At 46.6% G+C, this 12824-nt stretch overlaps 1 protein-coding gene across 3 annotated transcripts in view; it reads right to left on the reverse strand.

The window, feature by feature from the left end:
- Nucleotides 1-12824, reverse strand: part of TRIQK (triple QxxK/R motif containing) — a 372909-nt gene that overhangs the window by 290882 nt on the left and 69203 nt on the right. Inside the window, exon 1 of one of the 3 annotated variants that reach the window (XM_029591664.1) lies at nucleotides 11082-11190. The exons of 1 other annotated variant lie outside the window; for it this stretch is intronic. The gene's annotated coding sequence lies outside the window, so the exon portion shown is untranslated. Of the gene's footprint in view, nucleotides 1-10580; nucleotides 10967-11081; nucleotides 11191-12824 lie in introns of those variants that run through there. One more of the 3 variants, XM_029591665.1, reaches the window with a different exon arrangement.

The raw sequence follows: 12824 nt of genomic DNA on the forward strand, positions 1-12824 counted from the left end.
CTGCTATCAGGAGTACACTATACCTATTGGTCCTAAGTCCATCTGCTACACGATAGGAAATTGGCTTTTATCTGCTTCAGTGTTGATATTTCAAAGTCAGATCTTCTTTTCAGTTAAATTCTGTCCACACAAATTTACCATGTGAACAAGATTTACTCAGAGAAGAGTGGGGTGAGCTTTTCAAATTTAGCCAGTTAGAACAATATTCAGGGCCTACTAGCTAAATTTAGGAAGACATATCTGGGCGCCACAAGAACAGGCCTAAATCTGTCCAACCACCCTCTATGCATCCCGACTAATAAAAGGACAAGTTTGCAGCTGAATCACCCCTTGCTCCCTCCTGATATTAAAAGAAAAAAAAAAAAGTCTAGTGATCATCCACCCTAATTAAAAAAAAAAATGCGTATCCAAATTCTGCTTCTCTCCTCATTGACTGTTATAAAAAAAAAAAAAAAGAGCTATGCCTGCTGCTTTGCTCCCCCCCACCCCCCAAACTATCACCTCCTGTCACCCAAAAAAATGAATGTGCTAGGCAGCCTGGGTGGGGATAACCTATGTCTTTATTTATTTTTTTGATTTATGTTCTGCTTTTTCAGGCACTTCAAAGCAGATTACATTCAGGTACTGGAGGCATTTCCCTGTCCCCAACAGGCTGACAATTTAAGGTTGTACCAAAAGCAATGAAAGGTAAAGTGACCTGCCAAGGTCACATGGAGTGGCAGCAGGATTTGAACTCTGGTTTCCCTGGTTCACAGCACAGTGCTCTAACCATTAGGCTATGCCTCCCTTCCTGTCTCCAAAAATAACAAAAAATAAGTGCCAGCCATAGACTCCTCCTCCAGCCCACCAAATATAAAAAAAACCAAAAAGGAAAAAAAAGGGCCTGGTACCCAATCTCCCTTCCTTCATTAAATACATTTGGGAGGACGGTACACCTTTGTGCTACCTGCTAATCTGGAGTATCCTTGGGATGGGGACTAGCTGTAAGGTCCTTCTAGTAGTATATGAGACCCACCTAGTTACTTGAGGTGAAGTTTAAGTAGTAGTGTAAAGGTTAGGGGCCACTTTGACATTCAGAGTGAGACGTATGAACAGAACAGTACACTTGTGAAAATTTGATGTCCTTCGGAGTGAGGAAACTCACCCAAAGATGAGATTTGTATAATGTTCTCTCAACCTAGCTTGATGGACTCTCTACATCAAGCTAGGTTGAGAGAACATGGGAGAGAGAGAAAGAGAGAGACTAGCTGTAAAGCCCTTCTAGTAGTTAGGTATTTAATCCTCTATATGAGGCCCACCTAGTTACTCGAGGTGAGGTTTAAGTAGTAGTGTAAAGGTTCAGGCTAGGTTGAGAGAACATTGTACAAATCTCATCTTTGGGTGAGTTTCCTCACTCCGAAGGACATAAGAACATAAGAAAATGCCATACTGGGTCAGACCAAGGGTCCATCAAGCCCAGCATCCTGTTTCCAACAGTGGCCAATCCAGGCCATAAGAATCTGGCAAGTACCCAAAAACTAAGTCTATTCCATGTAACCATTGCTAATGGCAGTGGCTATTCTCTAAGTGAACTTAATAGCAGGTAATGGACTTCTCCTCCAAGAACATATCCAATCCTTTTTTAAACACAGCTATACTAACTGCACGAACCACATTCTCTGGCAACAAATTCCAGAGTTTAATTGTGCGTTGAGTAAAAAAGAACTTTCTCCGATTAGTTTTAAATGTGCCCCATGCTAACTTCATGGAGTGTCCCCTAGTCTTTCTACTATCCGAAAGAGTAAATAACCGATTCACATCTACCCGTTCTAGACCTCTCATGATTTTAAACACCTCTATCATATCCCCCCTCAGTCGTCTCTTCTCCAAGCTGAAAAGTCCTAACCTCTTTAGTCTTTCCTCATAGGGGAGTTGTTCCATTCCCCTTATCATTTTGGTAGCCCTTCTTTGTACCTTCTCCATCGCAATTATATCTTTTTTGAGATGCGGCGACCAGAATTGTACACAGTATTCAAGGTGCGGTCTCACCATGGAGCGATACAGAGGCATTATGACATTTTCCGTTTTATTCATCATTCCTTTTCTAATAATTCCCAACATTCTGTTTGCTTTTTTGACTGCCGCAGCACACTGAACCGACGATTTCAATGTGTTATCCACTATGACACCTAGATCTCTTTCTGGGTTGTAGCACCTAATATGGAACCCAACATTGTGTAATTATAGCATGGGTTATTTTTCCCTATATGCATCACCTTGCACTTATCCACATTAAATTTCATCTGCCATTTGGATGCCCAATTTTCCAGTCTCACAAGGTCTTCCTGCAATTTATCACAATCTGCTTGTGATTTAACTACTCTGAACAATTTGTGTCATCTGCAAATTTGATTATCTCACTCGTCGTATTTCTTTCCAGATCATTTATAAATATATTGAACAGTAAGGGTCCCAATACAGATCCCTGAGGCACTCCACTGTCCACTCCCTTCCACTGAGAAAATCGCCCATTTAATCCTAATCTCTGTTTCCTGTCTTTTAGCCAGTTTGCAATCCACGAAAGGACATCGCCACCTATCCCATGACTTTTTACTTTTCCTAGAAGCCTCTCATGAGGAACTTTGTCAAACGCCTTCTGAAAATCCAAATATACTATATCTACCGGTTGACCTTTATCCACATGTTTATTAACTCCTTCAAAAAAGTGAAGCAGATTTGTGAGGCAAGACTTGCCCTGGGTAAAGCCATGCTGACTTTGTTCCATTAAACCATGTCTTTCTATATGTTCTGTGATTTTGATGTTTAGAACACTTTCCACTATTTTTCCTGGCACTGAAGTCAGGCTAACCGGTCTGTAGTTTCCCGGATCGCCCCTGGAGCCCTTTTTAAATATTGGGGTTACATTTGCTATCCTCCAGTCTTCAGGTACAATGGATGATTTTAATGATAAGTTACAAATTTTTACTAATAGGTCTGAAATTTCATTCTTTAGTTCCTTCAGAACTCTGGGGTGTATACCATCCGGTCCAGGTGATTTACTACTCTTCAGTTTGTCAATCAGACCTACCACATCTTCTAGGTTCACCGTGATTTGATTCAGTCCATCTGAATCATTACCCATGAAAACCTTCTCCATTACGGGTACCTCCCCAACATCCTCTTCAGTAAACACCGAAGCAAAGAAATCATTTAATCTTTCCGCGATGGCCTTATCTTCTCTAAGTGCCCCTTTAACCCCTCGATCATCTAACGGTCCAACTGACTCCCTCACAGGCTTTCTGCTTCGGATATATTTAAAAAAGTTTTTACTGTGAGTTTTTGCCTCTACAGCCAAATCTTCACAAGAGTGTACTGTTCTGGTCGTACGTCTCACTCTGAATGTCAAAGTGGCCCCTAACCTTTACACTACTACTTAAACCTCACCTCGAGTAACTAGATGGGCCTCATATAGAGGTATAAATACCTAACTACTAGAAGGGCTTTACAACTAGTCTCTCTCTTTCTCTCTCTCCAGTGGTTGAAGCTAGGAATTGCAACAATTGTGGTACTTACTGCAAAGTTGCGATAAATAGGCTATTACCATAAAACACACCCCTTTTCCTATTGCATGCAATATTTACTGCATTTTGATAAATCCAGACCTAAGTTTGGCCAGGGAATCAAGCCACTTAGAACTGTGCTAAATAGAGGTCAAAACAAAATTTTTGGTTGAAAACCTAGCCAGTTATATTTCTGTGAATTTTCAGCTAAACTTAACTGGTTAAAAGTAGCCCATTATCTTGGCTACTCGGGGGCTATTTGAAAAATGGCTTCTGTGTTTACATCTACCCCACTGATTTTTTTTTAGCTTATGTTACAAAGAAAAATGCTTCTGAACTCACTGTCAGGCAGGATGGGAGGATTTATAAGAGTGAGGATATCGGATCAATATACATTTACACACACAGAATTGCTTCCCAAAAAAAGGCTGCATTAGACTGCTGAAACTTCTTGTTTATTAAAGTATGTAATTATATTAATATATTAAAAAGTTACAGCATGTCTGAATTAATCTAAATTTTAAAAAGGGTACTTTTATCATAAGAGACATAGGCAAATGTCTGAAATAAGCAAACCCGTCAACCAACTCTTCAAGAAATGTTTTGTTTGCTATTGAAAACAGCCTAGTGGCAAAATTATTGATCACTGGGCAAGTCACTAGAAACAAGTCTTCAAGTTTTCCGATCTTGACCTTCATCTGTAAATTACACAGCACTACAGTCATGAACCTTTGCTTTAGTCCTAATGGCTACTGCTGCAGTGAACTCTTTTTTTCCCAAAAGAGTATGTGTTCACTAATTGTTTTCTAAGTTTTACTTTACCAGTGACCAAGTGTTCAATGATACAACAGAAAGTTACAGCATGTCTGAAATTTGTCACTAAGAAAACTTTGGGGTTGATCTGAGAGATACGATTATTTGATCTAAGAGATAGTAAAAGCAAAATGTGTCACACATTAGAAAAAATATTAAATTATCATTTTTTTAAAAGTAATTTCTCCTGGTAAGGTTTATTTTTCCTACAATAACCACTGGACTCTGAAAATGCAGTTCTCTTTAACAGGGGGTTAATGTGCCTCTACACTTTGCACAGTCCTGCAGAGGACATGCATATCTCGAGAAATCGCAGTATAGCTCTTCTTAGTACATGCGCTTTTTTTCTGTATGACACTGGCACAGCTAAAGGGGAGTGAAGGAGGACAAAACTGGGAGAAGAGTGGCAAGTACCCCCCTCCCCCCAAAACATATATAGTTTACCACCTAAGCCAATACCTCGTTGTACGCGACAGCAACAAAAGCTGTCGTCACCACCACCTCCTCCACAACAGCCCACACGCAATGCCCACTACAGACGCACAGCAAGAAGCAACAGCAACTCCACTACTAATGGCTACACAGCAATCTCTCTTACGTTGTGCCGCGTCTTCGCGGGGGGGGGGGGATCAACATGGAGACGCAGTCGTACGCAGCACGTCACCGATACGCCGACGTCAAAAAACGTTTCTTCTTTCGAAGCTGCGACTTTGTGCTATAGGGCCATCATTACAGAGATGTTATTTTGTACGTGATGGAAATGTACAGTCTGAAAATGCTTTAAAGCGCAGTGTATGTGTCTGAGTGGACGGAGGGAATTTGGTCTGTCCTATCTAGTAGGTTATATGTTTTCGTGAGTAAAGAGGAGAATACTATACTGTGTAGTGATGTGTCTTTTATGATGTGAGGCATAGTTTTGATAGAGATTGAGGACAGTGGATGGGGGGAGCATTAGGTAAAGCTGAAGAGCATCTAAGCTTTTGAATGTTCCTAGCCTTTTCTTTGATAATGCTACTGGCCTTTCTTTTTGTCCAGTCTTTTCATAGTACAATGCTGCCCACAGAAAACTCAGCCAAAGCTGAATACAGGCACAATGTGGGGCAGTGTAAAGGCTGCGTTTACCCTCCTTCCCCCCCCCACCTCCCACTTCTGCACAATTTACATAACTTCTTCCGAAAAGCAGATTTTATTGATTGGACAAAGATGGCTGCAGCCCACAGACATTGAATAATCAGCAATTAGCAAACATATCAATAACGTCATCATAACTGTACAAAACTCCATAACAACTCGTAACTAAATTAGTGACCAGCGAGCCGCCCCCCCCGCTTCTATGTGGTAAGTATAAAAGTCAGCTGAGGCGGGCGCACACCCCTTGGCCGTATAAGCCGTGGAGCTGTCCTTTGACACCTGGCCGTTAAAGCCATAGCGTCCAGCGATCCGACCATGGAAGTCGGGAATGTTTGTTCTAATCGCCCCAGCATTTCCTTCTTCCCTCTTGGCCGTTGAAGCGTCGAGGGACTGCGCCGGATCTGTTAGGCCGCTTGCCCAGTCCGAACCGCCTGTTCGATCCTCCTAAATGCAGGGGGCGGGGTTGTCGCTTCTGCCAGTCACCATGCCATGCAACGCCAAGGGTTGTGACAGGACCAGAGGATCTGGCCCTCTAATCTGGATCTAGCTACCCTTATAGATGGGAGGGTGGGAGGGGGATGAAGCTGCTCTGTGCCTGGCCAAAAAGGGAGGGCCACCCACACTGACTCTCCCTTTTCTACCCGCTCCCAAACCCCCCCGCCCGCACCCCTCCCCTGGCCCCTGCCTAGCCCTGCCTACCTTGCCTTCCACACCCCCATTGTGTCCTGCTCCCTTAGCTTTGAGTCGCAGGCTCTCAATGTGGGGCAGTGTAAAGGCTGCGTTTACCCTCCCTCCCCCCCACCTCCCACTTCCCCAATACTGCACAATTTACATAACTTCTTCCGAAAAGCAGATATTATTGATTGGACAAAGATGGCCGCAGCCCACAGACATTGAATAATCAGCAATTAGCAAACATATCAATAACGTCATAACTGAACAAAACTCCATAACAACTCGTAACTAAATTAGTGACCAGCGAACGCCCCCCCCCCCCCCCGCCCCGCCCCTATGTGGTAAGTATAGAAGTCAGCTGAGGCGGGCGCACACCCCTTGGCCGTATAAGCCGTGGAGCTGTCCTTTGATACCTGGCCGTTAAAGCCATAGCGTCCGGCGACCCGACCGTGGAAGTCTGGAACATTTGTTCTAATCGCCCCAGCATTTCCTTCTTCCCTCTTGGCCGTTGAAGCGTCGAGGGACTGCGCCGGATCTGTTAGCCGCTTGCCCAGTCCAAACCGCCTGTTTGATCCTCCTAAATGCGGGGGAGGGGGGGTTGTCACTTCTGCCAGTCACCATGCCACGGTTCCCCGGTAGCGACACTGCTTACCGGGGACCCCCCCCAACAACCCAACTGGGCTGCGGCCATAAGGTGCAACACCGCTTGAAGACCACCGCAGCCATGTTGTCGGATCCGAACACAATGTGAGACCCCACAAGTGACTCTCCCCAGATAAGGGCAACCACAGTCGGGAATAACTCGAGGAATGTTAAGTCCTTGGTGACTTTGTGCCGGCGCCACGGATGTGGCCACCGCTCAGCGCACCAAGCGCCCTGGAAATAAATCCCGAATCCAACACCTCCTGCTGCATCTGTGAATAACTCCAGCTCACTGTTCTGCCTAGGGGGTTCGGCCACAATGCAACGCCATTGAAGTCCTTTAGAAAGGTCTCCCACACAACCAGGTCACTCTTAATTGCACTGGAAACCCTTAGACGGTGGTGTTTTTTCACACACCCCAGCCATAGCAAGTGCTAACCTGCGTAAAAAGGCCCTGCCCATAGGAATCACCCTCGAAGCGAAGGTAAGTAACCCAATCAAGGACTGGAACTGCCTCAAGGTGGCCTTCTTAAGGCAGTGCATTTCAGAGATTGCATCCCTAAGCTTAAACACTTTATCCTCAGGCAACCTGGACCGCTGGGCCACTGCATCCAGCTCAATCCCGAGGAAGGTAATTGTGGTAGCTGGTCCTTCCATTTTCTCTTCCGCTAACGGGACGCCGAAGTGTCTAGCTACCTCTTTTGCGATGACCAGTGGGTTAAAGCAGTCAGCGCCATTCCTCCCCACCAACAGGAAACTGTGGTAGTGCACTATCTGCCTTCTATCCGCATGCTGTTCGATTACCCAATGCAAAATGAACTGAATAATTCAAACAATGCGCCGGAGATTGAACAGCCCATCGGTATGCAGCGGTCGAAATAAAACTGCCCCTTGAAATGAAAACCCAGCAAGTAGAAGGAGTCCAGGTGCACCGGCAGAAGGCTGCTCCTCATGCATCGCTCCACGAACTTGTCCGGAGAGGTTCACAGGAAGTCCAAATAATACCCCTCCCGAATGATGGCTAGGACCCACTTGTCCGAAGTTATCTCGACCCATCTGTGGTAGAATAGGGTTAGTCTGCCCCCTATGGCTTCTTCCATTAGACGGGTCGGCTGAATCTCATTGTGGGGTGCGGGTGGGACCTGCACCCGAGCCGGTTCTCCTCTTGTTGTGCTTGTTCCGAAAGGACTGGGTTCTGCCTGAGGAGCGTGGCGCTTGATAGCTGCTCCTGTTATAAGGGCTGAAGCACTGAGAGCCCCTGCCCCTGGAAGATCTGGGGAAAGACTGCTGATTTCTCTTCATCTTGTCCTCTGGTAGGCGTGGCAATGGGGAGTCTCCCCATTTGTCGGCCAGTTTCTCCAGTTCGCTGCCGAACAGGAGGGATCCTTTGAAGGGCATTCTCGTGAGACGAGCCTTAGAGGACGCGTCTGCTGACCAGTTTCGGAGCCAGAGTTGCCTCCTGGCCGCCACTGTGGATGACACTCCTCTGGCCGCTGTGCGTACGAGGTCAGAGGCAGCATCTGTAAGGAACGATAATGCTGGTTCCATGACTTCTCCTGGGGTGTTACTCCTGGCTTGGGATAAGCAGGAACATGTTACCACGGTGCAGCAGGTCACAATTTGAAGAGCCATGGCGGTGACGTCGAAGGCCTGCTTAAGGATGGACTCCAAGCGCCTGTCGTAGGCATCCTTGAGCGCTGCCCCTCCCTCCACAGAGATGGTGGTGCGCTTGGTGACTGCGCAGACCATGGCATCGACTCTAGGGCATGTAAAGAGTTCTTTAGTTGCCGGGTCCAGGGGATACATAGTTGCTAGGGCTCAACCTCCTTTGAAATTGGACTCTGGGGTGTTCCATTCCAGGTCAATTAATTGTTGAGCGGCTTTTAACAGTGGAAAATGGCGCGAGGTCTGGCGGAGGCCTTCCAGGAAGGGGTTCTCTTTAGGTTCCCCTGAATTGCCTGGGCCCGGGATGGCGAGCTCTGAGAGACATTGGGCAACCAGGTCTGGGAGTTCTTCCCTTGCGAAGAAACGTCTCATGGTGCGGTGCGGCTCTGTTCCCGGGGGAAGTTCCCCTTCTTCTAAGGGTTCGACTTCCTCTTCGGATGTATAAAATATGTCCGGGTCCTCATAAGTAGGACCTCTGGGTCTTGGGAGCCTGTATCTATCTCTGGAGGGCCCTAGCACCTCGGGATCCTTCCATGGATCATGTGGGCATGCTGTTTCCATTTGCATTCTAACAAAGGTGTGAATCCCCTTGAACAGTTCCACCCATGAGACGGACGCAGGGTCCAAGCCGAGTGGTGCTGGATCCTTGGGGGTCTCGGCTGAGGGGGAGTCCCCCTGGGTTTCCCTAAGTCCGGGGTGTTATCCAAGGGACTGTTATTCGGCTTTGGATGTGATGTGCCTTGTCCTGGATCCCCCAGGGCCTCCTCACACTGGGAGCATAGGGCGTCGGCCGCCTCACTGTTGTGCGCTAGGCTGTGCAGCAAACAGAGTGGCGAATGTGCCAAGATGGCGATGGCGAGCACACGGGCAAGATGGCAACCACCTGTATGGATCTCCACGTGGCAGACCCTTGGACTAACTGGGGTCTGTTCCTGCTGGAGCGGATCAACCCGGTAGCACTGGTCTTGTCACTGACCTGCACTTCTCCTCGACCCTCGGAGACCGTACACAGAGGAGGATTTCTACCTTACCTTGTCTTCGGCACTTACCAGCTGCGCTCCGGGCGGTCTCCGGCTGCGAGGGGAGAGGGCAAATACCTTCACCGTCACGCTCGAGGTGCACCCGCTGCCTCTAAGCCGCGCCCGATCCTTCGGGGGCTAGGTCCTCGCCACGATTCGGCCGCCGGACCAAGGCTCACCTCCGAGAGACCACGGAAATCACCTCAGGAATCTCAACTGGGGGAGGGACCCGAGGGTGTCACCGCAGGAGAGTGGGACTAGTCTTCGTAAGTAATTTTTCTTCTTAAATTTGGTTTCTTCACTGATACTTCACACATCCAGCAGAGCTCTCTGCTTCAACGGCAGGGGAGAAGAAAAGAGGGTTCGCACTCACAAAGCGGGGAGTAGCTGGCTTGTTACGGCGGTTACTACCCCAAACCAAATGTGCCTGATACTTCACTTTCGATGCGCATCCAGCATGGCTCTCTGCTTCAACGGCATGGGAGAAGACTTATACGTCACACATATCCAGCATAGCTCCCTGCTTCAACGGCAGGGGAGAAGAAAAACAACCAATAAGGGCTAATAACATAGTCTGGGTAAAACAAATAAGCATGGGTGCAGCTTGCTTATTGCGGCGGCTACTACCCCTAACGAATCAAGCTAGATATTTCACTTGGATGCAGCTCCATCACTGCTCTCTACATTAAAGGTGGGGGTGGAAGGGAAATAGAACCAAGAGCTAAGAGAAACAGATAAGTATGAGAGAAAATATGTGTGAAGCTTGCTGGGCAGACTAGATGGGCCATTTGGTCTTCTTCTGCCGTCATTTCTATGTTTCTATGTTTGTGTAGTTTGGTTCTAACGCTCTGAGAGCTTGCAGATAGTCCCTAACTGCTATGGGGAAGGAAAATACTGGGGATCTGCCCTACCGGCAGGGGTATATGTACTAGGGGCTGACGTCAGATTGAAATCTGATCCGTCTCCAACTGCTAACAGGAGTACACTATACCCATTGTTCCTGAGTCCATCTGGCTACACGCTAGGAAATAATACAATTAAACGTATAATAATAAATACAGGACCGCTGGCCCTTTAAGGATATAGAATTAAATACCTTTGCTGAACCGTTCAGCTCCGTTCACAAGCAAGCTGCAGACTCTAGCTAAAGCGGAAGTAAGGAGGAATGAACGCCATGCCTGGCTACCTGATTTCAAAAGTGAAACTAAAGGGAAAATTCTGCGGGCTGTGCTAGTCAACTGGCTACACCCCTTGCTGTGCCTAGCAGAAAGAAAGGGAGTGCCCTGTTTTTCCAACCTTGATTCAGGAAAGACTAAGCCCTAACACAAAAGGAAAAAGCTGAAATGCTGTACCGGTTGCTCCCAGCCCTGCCATGCCTGCCAGGAACATTAACCACTGCAATGCTGAAATCCTGCCTAAGCTCATGAAAAGTATTCAATGTTGCTTCTGCCAAACTCCCCCCTCCCCTCCTGAGTCTTAAGCTTCCTCCTTCACATGAACTGCAAAAAGCTACAATTGTTTCTAATGCTGCAGGAGCCTGGCAGAAAAATGCAGAGCCCCAGCTTGGGCCTGGAAATGCACAGAACCTTAAACTTACTCAGCCACCTGAACCGCAAAACGCTACTATGTTTTCAATTCTGCACAAGGGAAGATGAAGCTGCTCTGTGCCTGGCTGAAAAGGAAGGACCGTCCACGCTGGCTCTCCCTTTTCTACCCGCCCCCACCCCTCCCCTGGCCCCTGCCTACCTTGCCTTCCACGCCCCCATTGTGTCCTGCTCCTTTAGCTTTGAGTCGCAGGCTCTTAATCCACGTAAGCATATGCCTAGGGTGCCAAATTCTGAACTTGCCCAAAAGATTGGCTAACCCATGGACTGTAACTAGAAACATCTCCAAAATTGTGGATGGGGGTGGGGGAGAGAGAAGGAGTCTGTTATTACATTTAACATTCTAACATGAATAAACGTCGCTTTTGTTCTGTTCCTTTCTACAGAGGCAATGCTATTTACTTAAAGGTTTCACCAGTATGAGGTTTTGATAATTAAACTAAAAAACCATAAAGCAACTGCTTTTTCCTCAAAAAATCATGTAAAAAACAGAGTAAATTGAAGCCAGTATTCAAAGGCATTTAGCTGGTTAATTCACGAGTTATCCAGCTAAATGCCAAATTTTCAAAATTGCTGGTACTTATATGGCCAACCTTTAGCCAGATAAGTCATTGTCTGCCTTCAAACTAGCTGAATAAGTTCTAGGTGTGCTGGAGCAGAGACAAGTTAGCCAATTAACTAATTTGGCTAACTCCTCATATTGGAGTTAGCCGGATAAATTAATCATCTAACTTGTGCCCTGAAGCATTTATAAAGTTAAGGGAATGTTTTTAGAATTAACTGGCTGTATTCAAAAGATTATAGCCAATAAAAAAAAAAAATAGTTGAGCGCAGGTCTAGTAGCCCTGTTTTGTTTTTTTTTAACTGTTCCCCTGACACAATGAAAACAAAAGTGGGCTGCTGGGCTGAGCCTCCACTTCTTTCCCCCAAACCCCTTAAAATATTGAATACAAATTACATTTTAAAGTGTCAAGAGACTACCCTCCTCCTGCCACTCCCCAGTGCAGCATAAATGTTCCTGAGTCTGGGACGAACCTGATGGGAGCCCTCCCTTACAGCAGACTCCGGTCCTCACGTTCTTGGTGCCTCCACCTGGGGAAGAAAGTGTTAGCGTGTGGGATTTCCCTTCCTTCACCCCAGGAAAACAAATGGGACTGTGAACAAGGCTGGCAGTATGTACAAATATACACAAGTTTATTAGACTATATAAGTATATATATGTTGCAGTTTGATGCTGCTGGAGAAAATAGTGGACCCCTGGGCCGGCCTACCTAGGGAGACAGGGTATGTATTTATTTATTTATTTATTTTCTTTCTTTTATATACCGACATTCGATAGAGATATCACATCGGTTTACAGGTAAGTGAGGGAATAGGGCGAGGTCCGCCCTATTTTACATTATAACATGATAACAATTATAACGTGGTAACAATTATAACAAATATACATGGAAAAAATAAAATTATAGCATATAACATATATACATTAATATATGTTATATGCTATAGGTAGGGTAGGCCGGGGGGCGGAGCCACAAGCTGGAAGGGTTCACCCAGGAACCAGGGACCCCCCGGGAGGAGCCCGTAGAGTCCCGGGTCCTCGGGACTGGGAACAGTCTAGAGAATGTCCAGAGGCTGAGATGGGCGTAGGCCGGGACCAGAGCAAGCAGAGTGAATAGGAAGTCCAAGGTACCCGGAAGGCAGGGGCCGACTGCACAGGGCCGAGGGCCGGCTGA

The sequence above is a fragment of the Rhinatrema bivittatum genome, chromosome 2 (genome assembly GCF_901001135.1).
Source record: "Rhinatrema bivittatum chromosome 2, aRhiBiv1.1, whole genome shotgun sequence".
NCBI lineage: Eukaryota > Metazoa > Chordata > Amphibia > Gymnophiona > Rhinatrematidae > Rhinatrema > Rhinatrema bivittatum.